The sequence below is a fragment of the Mirounga angustirostris genome, unplaced genomic scaffold, assembly GCF_029215605.1.
Source record: "Mirounga angustirostris isolate CCGP_5_RB_7025 unplaced genomic scaffold, mMirAng1.0.hap1 SCAF_6, whole genome shotgun sequence".
Taxonomy (NCBI): Eukaryota; Metazoa; Chordata; class Mammalia; order Carnivora; family Phocidae; genus Mirounga; species Mirounga angustirostris.
In genome coordinates this window covers 41,758,285-41,771,825 of record NW_026991714.1, presented here as the reverse complement: position 1 = coordinate 41,771,825, position 13,541 = coordinate 41,758,285, and positions in this window count along the sequence as shown.

Here is a 13,541-nt window from a genome sequence, read left to right as displayed (position 1 = left end):
CTGCTTCTCCCTCTCCCACTCCCTCTGCTTGTGTTCCCTCTCTCGCCGTGTCTCTCCCTGTCAAATAAATAAAAAATCTTTAAACAAAACAAAACAAAAACAAATAAAAAAAAGACGGGCGATAACAAGTATTGGCAAGGATATGGAGAAAAGGGAAATCTTGTGCACTGTTGGTGGGAATGTAAATTGGTGCAGCCACTATGGAAAGTGGTATGGAGCTTCCTCAAAATATTAAAAATAAAACTACCATATGATCCAGTAATCCCATTTCTGGGTATATATTTAAAGGAAATGAAATCAGGATCTCAAAGAGATATCTGTACCCCCATGTTCGCAGAAGCATTATTCACAACAGCCCAGAAATGGAAACAACCTAAATGTGCATCTACAGATGAATGGGTAAAATCATACACACACACACACACACACACACACACACACACACACACACACTGGAATAGTACTCAGCTGTGGGAAGAAAAGAAATCCTGCCATTTGCAACAACATGGATGAACCCTGAGGACATTATGCGAAGTGAAATAAGCAAGACAGAGAAAGACAGATACTGTATGATATCACTTAAATATGGAATCTAAAAAAGATGAACTCATAGAAACAGAGCAGAATGGTGGTTGCCAATAGCTGGGGAATGGGAGAAATAAGGAAATGTAGGTCAAAGGATACAAACTTCCAGTTATATATATGATGAATAAGTTCTGGAGATCTAATATACAGCATGGTGATTATAGTTCACAATACTGTATTATATACTTGGAGGTTGCTAAAAGACTAGATCTTAAAATGTTCTCATCACAAGAAATAAATGGTAATTATGTGAGGTGATGGAGGTGTTAGCTAATGCTACTGAGGTAATCATTTCACAATACCTATATATCAAATCAACTTGTATACCTTAAACTTACACAATGTTATATGTCGATTATATCTCAAAGCTGGGGAAATTTTTCCTTTTGAGAATAATCCAGAAAGGAAACCATCAAAACAAAAATAACAAGAACACCAAGAAGTATTTTAAGTTAAAATGCCCAGTGTTGGCAGACATGGGTAAATGAGCATTCTTGTACATTGCTAATGAGAGTTTAAATTGATACAAATTTTCTAAGGGGGCTGGGTGGTAATATATATCAAGAGCCCTAAAAATACCTTATTTTTTGATCTGGTAATTCCACTCCTGGAAATCTAACCTAAGGAAATAATCTAAGATGCAGGTTAGGATTTATGTGTCACAATGTTCATGCAGTGTATTATAATAGAAAGACCTTGAAACAAGCCAAGTGGTTAACAAAGGAGAAATAGTTAAATAAATAAATAACGGTACCTCCCTTTGTAGCTCAAACGTAGGTCTACCTCCTCCCTGCCCCTTTTCTACCTTTTTTTTTTTTTAAGATTTTATTTATTTATTTGAGAGAGAGAGAGACTGAGAGAGAGAGCACATGAGAGGGGGGGAGGGTCAGAGGGAGAAGCAGACTCCCCGCTGAGCAGGGAGCCCGATATGGGACTCGATCCAGGGACTCCAGGATCATGACCTGAGCCGAAGGCAGTCGCCCAACCAACTGAGCCACCCGGGCGCCCCCCTTTTCTACCTTTTATGTTCAAGGTCACCTTTCTCATTAAATGAGGGAAAGAGAATTTTTATGCTAAGGGTACTCAAGGGGCTTGTCTTGCCATTTCCAGCTCCACCTTGGACTGTCATTTACTTCACAGATGGTCTCCATATAGAACTGCTAGATGTAGTCACCTCCAAGGATACTATAGAGACTGGACTTGGAATTGGCCACACTTCCCTTTACTGACCTTTTACTTTATTCTTCAAACATCATGCCACAAGACTCTGAGTATAGCAGATTTTTCCCAACTATTGGATTAGAGAAAATTATAAATAGGAATGAAGAACCTAAAGCTGTATGTGATAGGAATTTTCTCCAGTCTAGGGATAAGCACTCTAATACTTAAGTCCTTCATGGAAGGGAGGATGGTTCCTTTCACTGATAAGATTACATGTCCTCTCTCTCCTCCTCTGTCCCCACCTCTTTTCTAATCTCTTCCCACTGAACCTCCATGCAAGTTTTAGAAACCTCTCTTCCAATCTGTAAGAGTTAATCTCCCCACCCCCAGGGGTACATGTCCTCCAATTCAAATGATCCATTCTAGAATAAAGTTCTATTTGGGGGTGGGGGTGAGAAGGAGGCAAAACTTTAGCAGAAGAGTCAATAATGGTTTGACAATGCAATCTGGAGGGGATGGGCAAAGGCAGGGGTGGGGGGTGTGTGGAGAGTAGCAATCCAAGACTCATGGAGCAGAGCAGGGTGAGTATAGATACTCAGCATCTGGTCTGTCTCTTTTGTGATACCCCCTTCATTAAGAATTGCAAATGTGCCTCTTTGTTCTCCCAATTTTCCAGCAAGTAACTGTTGAACAAAGTGTATAACCTCCCAAGAATAAACAGTATTTTTCTGAAATAATAGTTTAAGTCAATGGCTCTCAACCCGACTGCACATTAGAATCCCTGATGTTTTTCAAAAATTTCAATGCCCAGGCCCCCGTCTCCAAAGATTCTGCTTTAATTTCTTTGGTGCAAATACTCAAATCAAGCACTGGAAATTATGCTACAATTGTTGAAAAAGTTATTGAATAATACTTTAAGATTTGTTCTGAAGCTTGCTTGCTCTGGAATTTAGAGTCTAAACAGGCTTTCTTTCTTTTAATTTATGCAAACTTTAGGTTACATTTCATGAGACCCAAGTGTTTGAATATAACATTTTTTATTATAATATCTTTAATTGATCATAATATACCTTTAATTCAAGTATAATTAACATACAGTGTTACAGGGCACCCGAGTGGCTCAGTCGGTTAAGCGTCTGCCTTCAGCTCAGGTCATGATCCCAGGACGCTGGGCTCAAGTCCCACATTGGGCTCCCTGCTCGGTGGGGAGTCTGCTTCTCCCTCTACCCCTCCCCACTGCTTGTGCTCTTGTTCTCTCTCATGCTCTCTCTCTCTCAAGTAAATAAATAAAATCTTTAAAAAAAATGCAGTGTTATATTAGTTTCAGGTGTACAATATAATGATTCAACAATTCTATACATTACTCAGCGCTCCTCATGATAAGTATAAATCCCCTTCACCTATTTCACCCATCCCCCTGACAACCAATGAGAGGTTAGTATCCAAAATATATAAAGAACTTACACAGCTCAACACCAAAAATCAAATAATCTAATTTTAAAAATGGACAGAAGACATGAACAGACATTTCTCTAAAGAAGACATACAGATAGCCAACAAACACATGAAAAGATGCTCACCATCGCTAATAATTAGGGAAATACAAATCAAAACTATAATGAGATATTACCTCACACTTGTCAGAATGGTTGAACTCCAAAACACAAGAAATAACAAGGGCTGGCATGGATGTGGAGAATAAGGAACCCTCATGCACTGTTGGTGGGAATGCAAGCTGGTGTAAACACTGTGGAAAACAGTATGGAGGTTCCTCAAAAAATTAAAAACAGAAATACCATATGTACTATATGTTGGCTAACTGAACATAATAAAAAAAATACCATATGATCCAGTAATTCCACCACTGGATATTTATCCAAAGAAAACAAAACACTAACTCAAGGGGCTCCTGGGTGGTTCAGTTGGTTGAATGTCCGACTCATAGTTTTGGCTCAGGTCATGATCTCAGGGTCATGGGATCAAGCCCCACATTGGGCTCCCTGATTAAAATGGAGTCTGCTTGAGATTCCCTCTCCCTCTGCACCCTCCCCGCCACTGCTTGCACGTACATATTTTCTCTCTCTCTCAAATAAATAAAATATTTTTTAAAAAACACTAATTCAAAGGATACTTGCCTCCCTGTGTTTATTGAAGCATTATTTATAATAGCCAAGATATGGAAGCAACCCAGTGTCCATCCATAGACAAAGAGATAAAGAAGATGTGGTATATATACATATATATACATACACACACACAGAATGGAGTATTACTTAGACAGCCTTTCCTAAAGAGAGCTCAAGGAGTATTAGTTTGGTGAGATTTCAACAGGTATTGGAACCTAAAAAGAAAATTTTAAAGGTTCTGTGCTCAAATAGGTTTTGGAAATATCTAAACTCCAAAAGAAAATAAATCTTCCCTTGCTGCAGGATTTTTCAGGGACTGTGATGTGTCAGTATGCACAGTGACTCTCCAAGAGGCTATGTATAGTATGAAGTATTTTCTAAACTTACTTGGAAATAAGAATTTTTGATTGTTTGTTTTGTAAGATGGCTCTCGGAATCTCTGTCCAAGAAATATAGGTTGAAAAATACTAGCCATCCTTAATTTAAAGAAATTATTTTAAAATTATTATTTAAGAAGCAAATTAATCATATTATTAACTGTATCTTTGGCTTAATCTTTAAGATTTCACTTCTCTACATAGTGAACAGACCTACTGAATGTTGGATAATCAGACAAATCCACTGATACTCTTTCCATTGAACAGTGGAGTCCATATCCCCTCTCCTTGAACAGAAGTGAGTTTGTGATTCTATCAGCCTAGAGGATTATGTAGGCTAATCATAAAGACCCACGCAACTTTGGCCTTGTTTGCTAGAACATTTACTGTTGGAGCTCTAAGCAACACATATGTTATAAAGTAAATATGCCCTCCCCAAAAATTCATATGTTGAAATCCTAACCCCTAATGTGATGCTATTAGGATGTGGGGCCCTTAGGAGGTAAATAGGTCATGCGAATGGACCTCTTATGAATGGGATTAATGCCCTTGTAAGAAGAGACAGGAGAGCTTGCTCTCTCTGTTCTGCTCTTTAAAGCTATTCCCAGTTGTTCAAATATTCCCAGCTTGCAGCCCCCAGACATCCTGAAACAGATAAGCCATCCCCACAGTGCTCTGTTAGAATTCCTGATCCACAGAATTTGTGAGCATAGTAAGTTTTGGGGTGGCTTATTATGCAGCAGCAGATAACTAAAACAGTCTAAAAGAAGCTGTAAAGACATATGGAGACTCAATCACAATTTTAACAGAGCACATTGAGAGAAGGAAGATACAAAGAGACATGAGGAAGACAAGTCAGCTCCACAGGTAAGCAGGAAAGGCTTAAATAGATGCTCTATTCCTCCTAATTTTAGAGAGATGGCCCCATCATATCTACAAGGAGAATAAAGCTAGTGCCTGGCAGGGAAATGGGCTGAAACATCAAAGATCCTTGGTTTATGTCTTGTTGACATGATAAACAGTGCTTCCATCAGCACCTTGTGACCCACCACAGTGGCCAGCCAGCCTGAATGAGAGTCTTGAGCCCCTCCAGCTTGCGCTCATCTCAGCATTTTCTCCCCAGGCTGGCAGGGCCAGCTTTCTGAAACATACCCACTAGGATCACTCCCTCCCCTGCAGAGGTCAGCAAACTAGTCTTGCTTTCAGCACAAGAAAGAGATTGGTGGCTTGATTGTTAGAGGGAAAGAGGAATAGCTCCCAGCCATGGTATTGGAGAATGAGGTCTTTGGAGGGACGGTAGAAGCTGTTTTCTTACTGCGGCGTTTGCATTCTTATTTGTATATCCAGTTATCACAGTTGGGTTTTCATCTGGATCCAGAGTTATCATATTCTAAATTATCCACATATTTATATTCTCATTGTATTCCCACTTATTACCTTTGTACTCTCAGCCAGGTGAAGCTGTCTAGCCTCATGAAGATGATGGAGGGGGCAGAGAAAGAGAGTAACTCTCCTCTCCTCTTACAAGACAATGGGAGCAGGAAGAGTTCAAATCATCATCTTCGTCATCACCATACTTGCCATCAACATCACTATCCTCACCATCACAGGGGCTACATTTACCAAGCACTTCCTATGTAGCAGTCATGGCACTTATGCCATTTAACCACCAAACAGCACTACGAGCAATGTTCAGAATTTCAAATGACTTGCCTAAGGATGCAGCTAGTAGTGCCTGAGGTAGGATTTGAACCCAGGCCTGTCTGAATATTACCAGGGCAATGACTCTGGCTTCAGAGACCTAGTCCTGCTGCCTGGCTCCTGTCTTGTCCCCACCCCCTTCCTTCCTAATAGGATTGACTTGTTTCTAGAGACTTCCAGTCACAAAGGGAAGAGGTTCTCTCAAGCCAAGACTTGGGGGGCAAGGAGAGCCATTTTCAAAAAGAGAAAAAATAGTTGAACTTCATGGGCCTGACAGCAGTTCCACTAGAGAATAACAATCATAGCAGTAATAGCCAACATTTATGAGGCACTTACTGTAGCCAGGTTCAGGCTAAATGCTTATGTTGTGAGAATGAGAATTAGAAGGTGATGAAGAAGAAGAAGAAGAACAGGAGGAGGAGGAAGAGGAGGAGGAGGAGGAGGAAGAAGAAGAAGAAGAGGAGGAGGAAGAAGAAGAGGAGGAGGAGGAGGAAGAAGAAGAAGGAGGAGGAGGAAAAGGAGAAGAAGAAGAAGAAGAAGAAGAAGAAGAAGAAGAAGAAGAAGAAGAAGAAGAAGAAGAAGAAGAAGAAGAAGAAGAAGAAGGAGGAGGAGGAGGAGGAGGAGAAGGAAGAAGAAAAAGGAAGAAGAAAAAGGAAGAAGAAGAGGAGGGAAGAAGAGGGGGAAGGAGAGGGGGAAGGAGAGGAGGAAGGAGAAGGAGAAGGAGGAGAAGGAGGAGGAGGAGGAGGAGGAGGAGAAGGAGAAGGAGAAGGAGAAGAAGAAGAAGAAGAAGAAAGAAGAAGAAGAAGAAGAAGAAGAAGAAGAAGAAGAAGAAGAAGAAGAAGAAGAAGAAGAAGAAGAAGAAGAAGAAGAAAGAAGCAGCAGCTCTTAGGTTGGGTCTCACACTTGGAGCCAGTATTTTATGAGACCACACTAGTCCTGTGCATGCCACTCTCTGCCTCAGTTTACTCATCTGCCAAGTGGGACAATATCTGTTTCCACTTTATGAAATTATTGTGAGGATTAAATGAAGTAATATTTATGAAGCACTTACAATAGTGCCTAGCAAGTAGCAAGTGCTATGTAAGTGTTTGCTTTTGTTCTTTAGAGTCCAAGAAAACAAATCAGTTCATCTCAGGAAGCAAGACCAGGGATATTGAGATGGGTGTGAGAGAAAAGTTTCTATTGCTCTATTCCTTCCTCCAGCAGGAAGGTCCCTCTGGCCTCAGCAGGACTGTATCTGTCCATTTTCACATCCCCTGGTTCCCAGCACAGTGCCTGGCTCACAGCAGGCTTTGTAAAAATGGCTGTTAGATACTACATTTCTGTCCATGGCTTCCTTCTCCACCCCCTCCCAATCCTGGTTAATAGCTCCACATTTGGAAAGTTGGTCTTCAGAAGGAAAAACCACCCGTGGAACATCCATTGGCAGGAAACTTCTCCTCACTCCTTCTTTTGCCCTGCTATGCCTTGCCCGCCCCATCTGGCTGGCCTAACCCCTTGTCCAGACTGATGATGATCACTCTCACCAACCCCCGCTGGGTCTGGCCCTTTTCACCATTTACTGCAGAGAATGGAGCTGGTGTCTAGGAAATCTCCTCCTGCTGATGAGTACATCTCAGTCTCTGGCCCAACATTAGATTTGGGGTCTTCAGGCCTCATATAAGGGGACCAAGTTCCTCAAATAGGCTGTGGGATATGGTTCTCCCATTTTGCAGATGAGCAAACAGGCTCAGGGGATTGAGCGACCCAGTGTCACTCAGGTATAAGCAGGATGCCAAGATCTGAGCTCAGGTCTATCTGATTACAAATTCGAGTTCTTTCCACTATAATATTCCCCTCTTCTGCACCTCTCCTACTTCATTCCCCCCTTATTTTTTCAGCTTTCCATGCAAATTGGTCCCATTACTTCTAGGAATTTGCCCTTTCTGCCTTGGTTGTAAGGAGTAGCCATCTCCACGAACTTGCAACCTGTGAAAATCTACCCCACCCACAAATGTCCTCATGCTCTCCTCACCTTTAAAACTTCCTCTGTGCACACACCCATGATACTGCAATTTGTTGGTCTTTTTAATTTTTTTTTTTTTTTTGGTTGTTGCAATTTCTTTTTAAATCCTACCAAGTGGACTGGGGGGGTGGGGAAGTCAAATAGTTACTATATTTATACAGTGAATGGGTTTAGGTGATAATAAAGACAGATGTTGCTATAGCAACTAACGTTCCAGGATCCCATACAATCTTTTTGCCTTTGTGCAAAGTACACTGGGTGGTAGCTAACATCTCGCTGAATGGTCTGTGCAGAGCAGGGCATCCTGACCACTGTGGTCAGTTCAGGGCCAGATTACAAACATGGGGCTCCTTAGCTTCCAAAACACTGGCTGCCACTCACAGGTCCCGGTAAACCTGGCTGCCAGCGCGGCTGCAGGGAGCCATTCAGAGGCTGCCCTGTCTCGCTCCTGGGTGAATCTCTCCCTTGCTCCCCATTTCTTTCCTTCTTTTTTCACACTGATTCTAAGTTATACTAACCGATTAATGACAGCTGAGGTTATTTTCTGAACACCACTGGTGGTAGAGGGGTCGTGTATTCACTTGGACCATAACATGCCTTGGTGTGAGAGAGAAAGCCCTGGGGCACGGCCTGTATGTTGTGCAGGTGGAACGGCCCAGGCCCCTTTCCCTGGGACCTCTCCCCTTCTTGCTGGGAGTTCCTGCCCGAGAGCCTCCCACCACCCTGCTGGCCCCAGGTGCCAAGTACCACAGGTGCTCTCCCTCACCCACACAGTCAAAATTGTCCCCCTATGCACCACACAGAGGGGGAAAGACCTGGCTGGAATTTAGAGGGCATGTGTTCTAGCCACACATGACCCCCAGGAGCTGTGACCTCCAGGAGTCCTAGTCCCCTCCCAGGTGACAGAGGGCTGCATCTCAGTGCCAACCTAGTAGGATTCATTCACAAGAAGGGCAAAATGATAACACGTGACAAATGCACTTCCCACTGGTGTTTTGCCTTTTCTCACAAAATAGGAGCCTTAACCCAGTTTTCTTCTCTGTGAATTGGAAACAATGTCTGTCTCATGGGTCTGTTTCTAGAGGATCTTATCTACTGCATGCTTTGTACTACCACTTATTTTTAATGGTTCCCAAACATCTACAGTCCCAAATTCCCAGCCCAGATCTCTTCCCTGAACCCTACATCCACATGTCAAGCTGACAACTGGCAGCTGTGTGTCCCTCAGACACCTCAAACTCACTATATCCCCCAACTGAGCTCATCAGCTTCCCCTATAAATCTTTGCCTCCCTCTGAAGCAATAGCTCCATCTTCTATTTCTTGCTTCTCCTTACACACCCACAGGACCAACCAACCACCCAGTTCTATGGAGTTCACCTCCCAAGTATTTCTGGATGCCTTTTTTCCAACCTGAAATAATTGCCCTGGTCCTGACCTTCAGTTTTGCCAGCCTCTAATGGGCCTTCCTCTCCCTAGTTTTGTCTCCATTAATCCCATCTTTCCCACAGATTCCAAAGGGCCCTTTCAACATGCAGAGGTGATAATCTTCTGCCTGCCACCTACAGAAAAGTCCAAACTCCTCTATGAGTCTCTTCAGAATGCAGCCTTTGCCATCTCCCTAGCCTTGCTAATCTCCACACCTCATTCTCCTCATTCCTGGACCACAAACCTGCTTATAGTCCCTGACAAATCCATGGCACCCCTCACCTTTGTGCCTTTGCTTAGTTTTGTGTCCTCTCTGCTTGGGATGGCCTCTCTACACACATGTCCCTCTTTCTTCCCCTTTCCCTATCTTCCACATTCAGAGCATTACCCTTCTGATTTCCCTGGGTGAGACTTCTTGAAATCCACATGCATATCTCTCTCGTCACATTCACCATGTTGTCCTCTGTATATATGCTCATTTCACCCACCATATAGTAAGCTCCACTGTGGCACAGATTAACCACCACTCATTCATCCATGTGCCTCTAGCTCCTAGCTCAGTGCAAAGGCTCCAAATTATGTCTGATGGAAGTGTGGAATGAATGAAATATTTGGAAGAGAATCTTTCTCTAAAAACTGAACTGAACCCACAGACATAATAGCATTATTTTCTACACACCTGAGCCAAGCGAAGGCGATATTGTTAAATTGGATGACCACTTCCAGATTCTAGTTGCAATGGTCACTTCTGCCTGTCAACTTAACTTGGCTGTAGTAGCTAATTATTCAAGCAAACACTAATCTAGGTGTTTCTGTGAAGGCATTTTGTAGGTGTGATTAACATCTTTCAGGAGAATATCCTCAATAATCTTGGTGGGTCTGATCCAATCAGTTGAAAGACCTTTCAAACAGAACTGAGGTTTCCCTGAATAAGAAGAAATCCTGCCTGTGGGCTGCAGCTTTAGCTCCTACTGAGAGTTTTCAGTCTTCCCTTCCTGACAGCCTGCCCTATGGATTTCAGATTCGCCTAGCCAGCCCTTACAATTGTGTAAGCCAAGCCCTTGCACTAAATCTCTTGAGACACACACACAAGTATATACACATGTATACACTACTATATACATATACTATATATATATGACAGTATCATATATTCTGCCAGTTCCGTTTCTCTGGTAAAATCCTGACTCATATACTAGCTTTCAAAGACCTAGAAAGTCCTTAACTTTGGACCAAAGCTCTTCCAGGGGGGAGCAACTTAGGAGCTCTTCCAATGTGCCCAATTTACAGTACCTTTGCAACATCCACAAGAAGTGGGTAGGTGGTGAAGATCACGCTTCCTTTGCTCCAGGAGAAACTCAGCACAGGGTGGTTCAACAGATTTACAAGACGGCACAGTGGGACTGCTTGTCAGGCATCCTGTCTCCGAGGCCAGGGCTCCCCAGCAGATCAAGTCTGAAGCATCAGTAATTTGTATTGATAAGAAGAAAAGGCTGCTATAGATGATTGAACTTGGCCAATTAACAAGTAAACAAACATGCAATTGCAAGCCAGAGCCCTGGCTAACCCAATGTACTCTGCTCATTTAATTTGACATGAGACATTTAGTTTTAATTAGGACAATGCTTCATGGTATGTTAATAGGAGTCCTGTAGTATACATTGTGAAAATAATGAAGGCTTAGCAACGAGCCCTGTTTCAGCACTCTGCTATTAAACCTTCACTGAGAAGGGAGGTAAGGCTGCCAGGCTCTTTGTAGAAATGATTGGGTTGGAAATTAGCATTGTTAGAAAGAGCTAGGTGAGACAGAGTCTGGCAAAGCCCCCAGACTCAAGCAAACCCTGGAACACTCAGCTCATGAGACTAAGGACGAAGCCTACTGCTGAACCCCAGGATCACCCAGCTTTGGAGATCTGAACAAGGTGTGAACCCCCCCAACTTCCCAGTGGCCAAGAGGGCAGGATGGACACTGCCCAGGAGAACATTAAAGCAGTCACCAGAAGGAGAATGTCCCAGCTCAGATCCTAGTTGGTCATACTCAAACGCCATTAACCTGAGCCTTCCTTGGGAAACCATTTGTCCCTAGTAGGAGGGAATGAGGATTCAGGCCTCACTGTCTCACGTGTTGGATGAGAACTGGGCCTCTCCCTTTCTTCTGCCTTCTTCAGTGTGCTCACTCAAGTCACTTCATCATGAGATGGTCCTGTTCATGCCCAGGATCGGATAGCTAGATTTGCTCCCCTCCCTCTCACCCACCCAATTTCAGTTTGAATTCCACACCTCTAGTCTTTCCAATTATCCTTTCTTGCCCTCTTTCCAGCCAGACACTGGGGTATCTTCACCCCCTCCCTGGCTGTCCCCTAAGGAACTACTATGCTTTATCCCTCAGCACAGAAGCATCCCCATCACTATTCTTTCCCCCCATTATTTGCAATGCTCACCTTTCTTCTCTCATTTGTGGAACAAGAAGGTTGTCTTTTAAAGCAGGTCCAGGTATCATTGAATAAGTGGAAGATATTTGCCTAGGACAGGAGACAACTCTTCCCATCTCCAAAGTCACCAGCATGTTAAAGAAAATGCACTGACCTGAGAGACATAAGGAATATGGTCTAGGCCAGCTCTTACCACCAACTCTAAAGTCTTGGGTAAGTCATGCACTTCTTGGCCTCAGCTTCCCTTTTATAAAATGAAGGAGTTAGGCTAGACCATTTCAAGATGCCAAAGGAGAAAAAGCTCATTTCCCCACAGCCATCTCTTTTGTACTTACTGTGCCACTACCTCCATGCTGCCTCTCTCTCCTCTCTCCTTCCTTCCCTCCCACTTTGCCTCCCTCCTTCCCTCTTCTTCTCCAGCCCTGATTGCCTCTCTCTCTCTCTCTCCTCTCCCTCCCCACCCATTGTCTCTCCCTCAGAATTCAGTGAGTCACCACCAAGGCAGACAATCTATAAATCTCTATCTCCATGTTTCTGCAGCCCCATCGTGTGGTACCTGAGTTGCTCAACCAGTGAAAATAGTCCCCGAACCTCTCAGCATGAAAAGAAAGAGGAACGTTGGTGGGCTATCAACTACTGTAATGGGAATGCTTTAAAGGAGTCCACAAATCTTCAGACCCTTTCAAGGTGAAAAAATTAGGGAACTTCAACTCTTGGGAATAAAATTTGGAGCCCTGGATCGTGAATATATGTCAGTTGCAGGGGTGGAACGGGTGTGTAGAGCATCTTAACTGATTCATGTGTTTTGTGAACTAATATTAACATTACTAAGTGCATGGCATCAAGTTCAGAGTCGTTTATGAGTAAGACACCATCCCTACCCTCAAGGCACTCTGTGTATGGTGGGGGAGATGGACATGACAAGAGGTAATTATACAGAGAGGAAGCAGTGGGTGTGTGGGAGCACAGCGGAAGGCTATTGAATTCACTCAGGGGTTAGAACAGACTTCTTGGAGGAGGGGACAGACAACTTAAGACCTGAAAGAGTGTCTTCATCTAACTCAGTATGTCAGCAGCATTTGATGCAGTTAATACACCCTCTTCCTTGAAATACTTTCTTCACTTATTTCCCTCCTATTCAGCCACTCCTTCCTAATCTCCTTTGCTGGTGCCTCCTTATCTTCTGAAGTTTTAAATGTTAGAATACCCAGCACTTGATTCTTGGACCTCTTCTCTATTGCTCTCACTCCCGGAGAGCTCAGCCATATCTTGGCTTTAAGTACCACCTGCCACTAGAAACCACCAAATTTTTATTCCTAGCTCTGACCTCTCCCCTCTAACTGCTAACTTAACTTTCCCCTGCAAGGTCCAATAGATATCTTTAACTTACTACGAATGAAACTGGACACTCAATCTCTATCCTCGCTTCCCCCAAAACTGCATTCCCTTCAATCTTTCCTCTCAAAAGTGTTCTTCGTGCCAGCATCCAATCAGTCAACACATCTTGTGTTATCTCTCCTGAAACATGTAATCCTAATTTGGCCCCTTGTCACCACCTCTACTGTTCTCACCTTGGGCCAAGCCACCATACCTCCCTCTGAGACTCCTGCATTAGCCTGCTATCAGATCTCCTCACCTCCATTTGGTCCTTAAAATCAGAGTGATTTAAAACTGTAAGCCAGATCATGTCACTCACCTGCCTCAAAAGCCCCAGTGGTTTTCTGTGT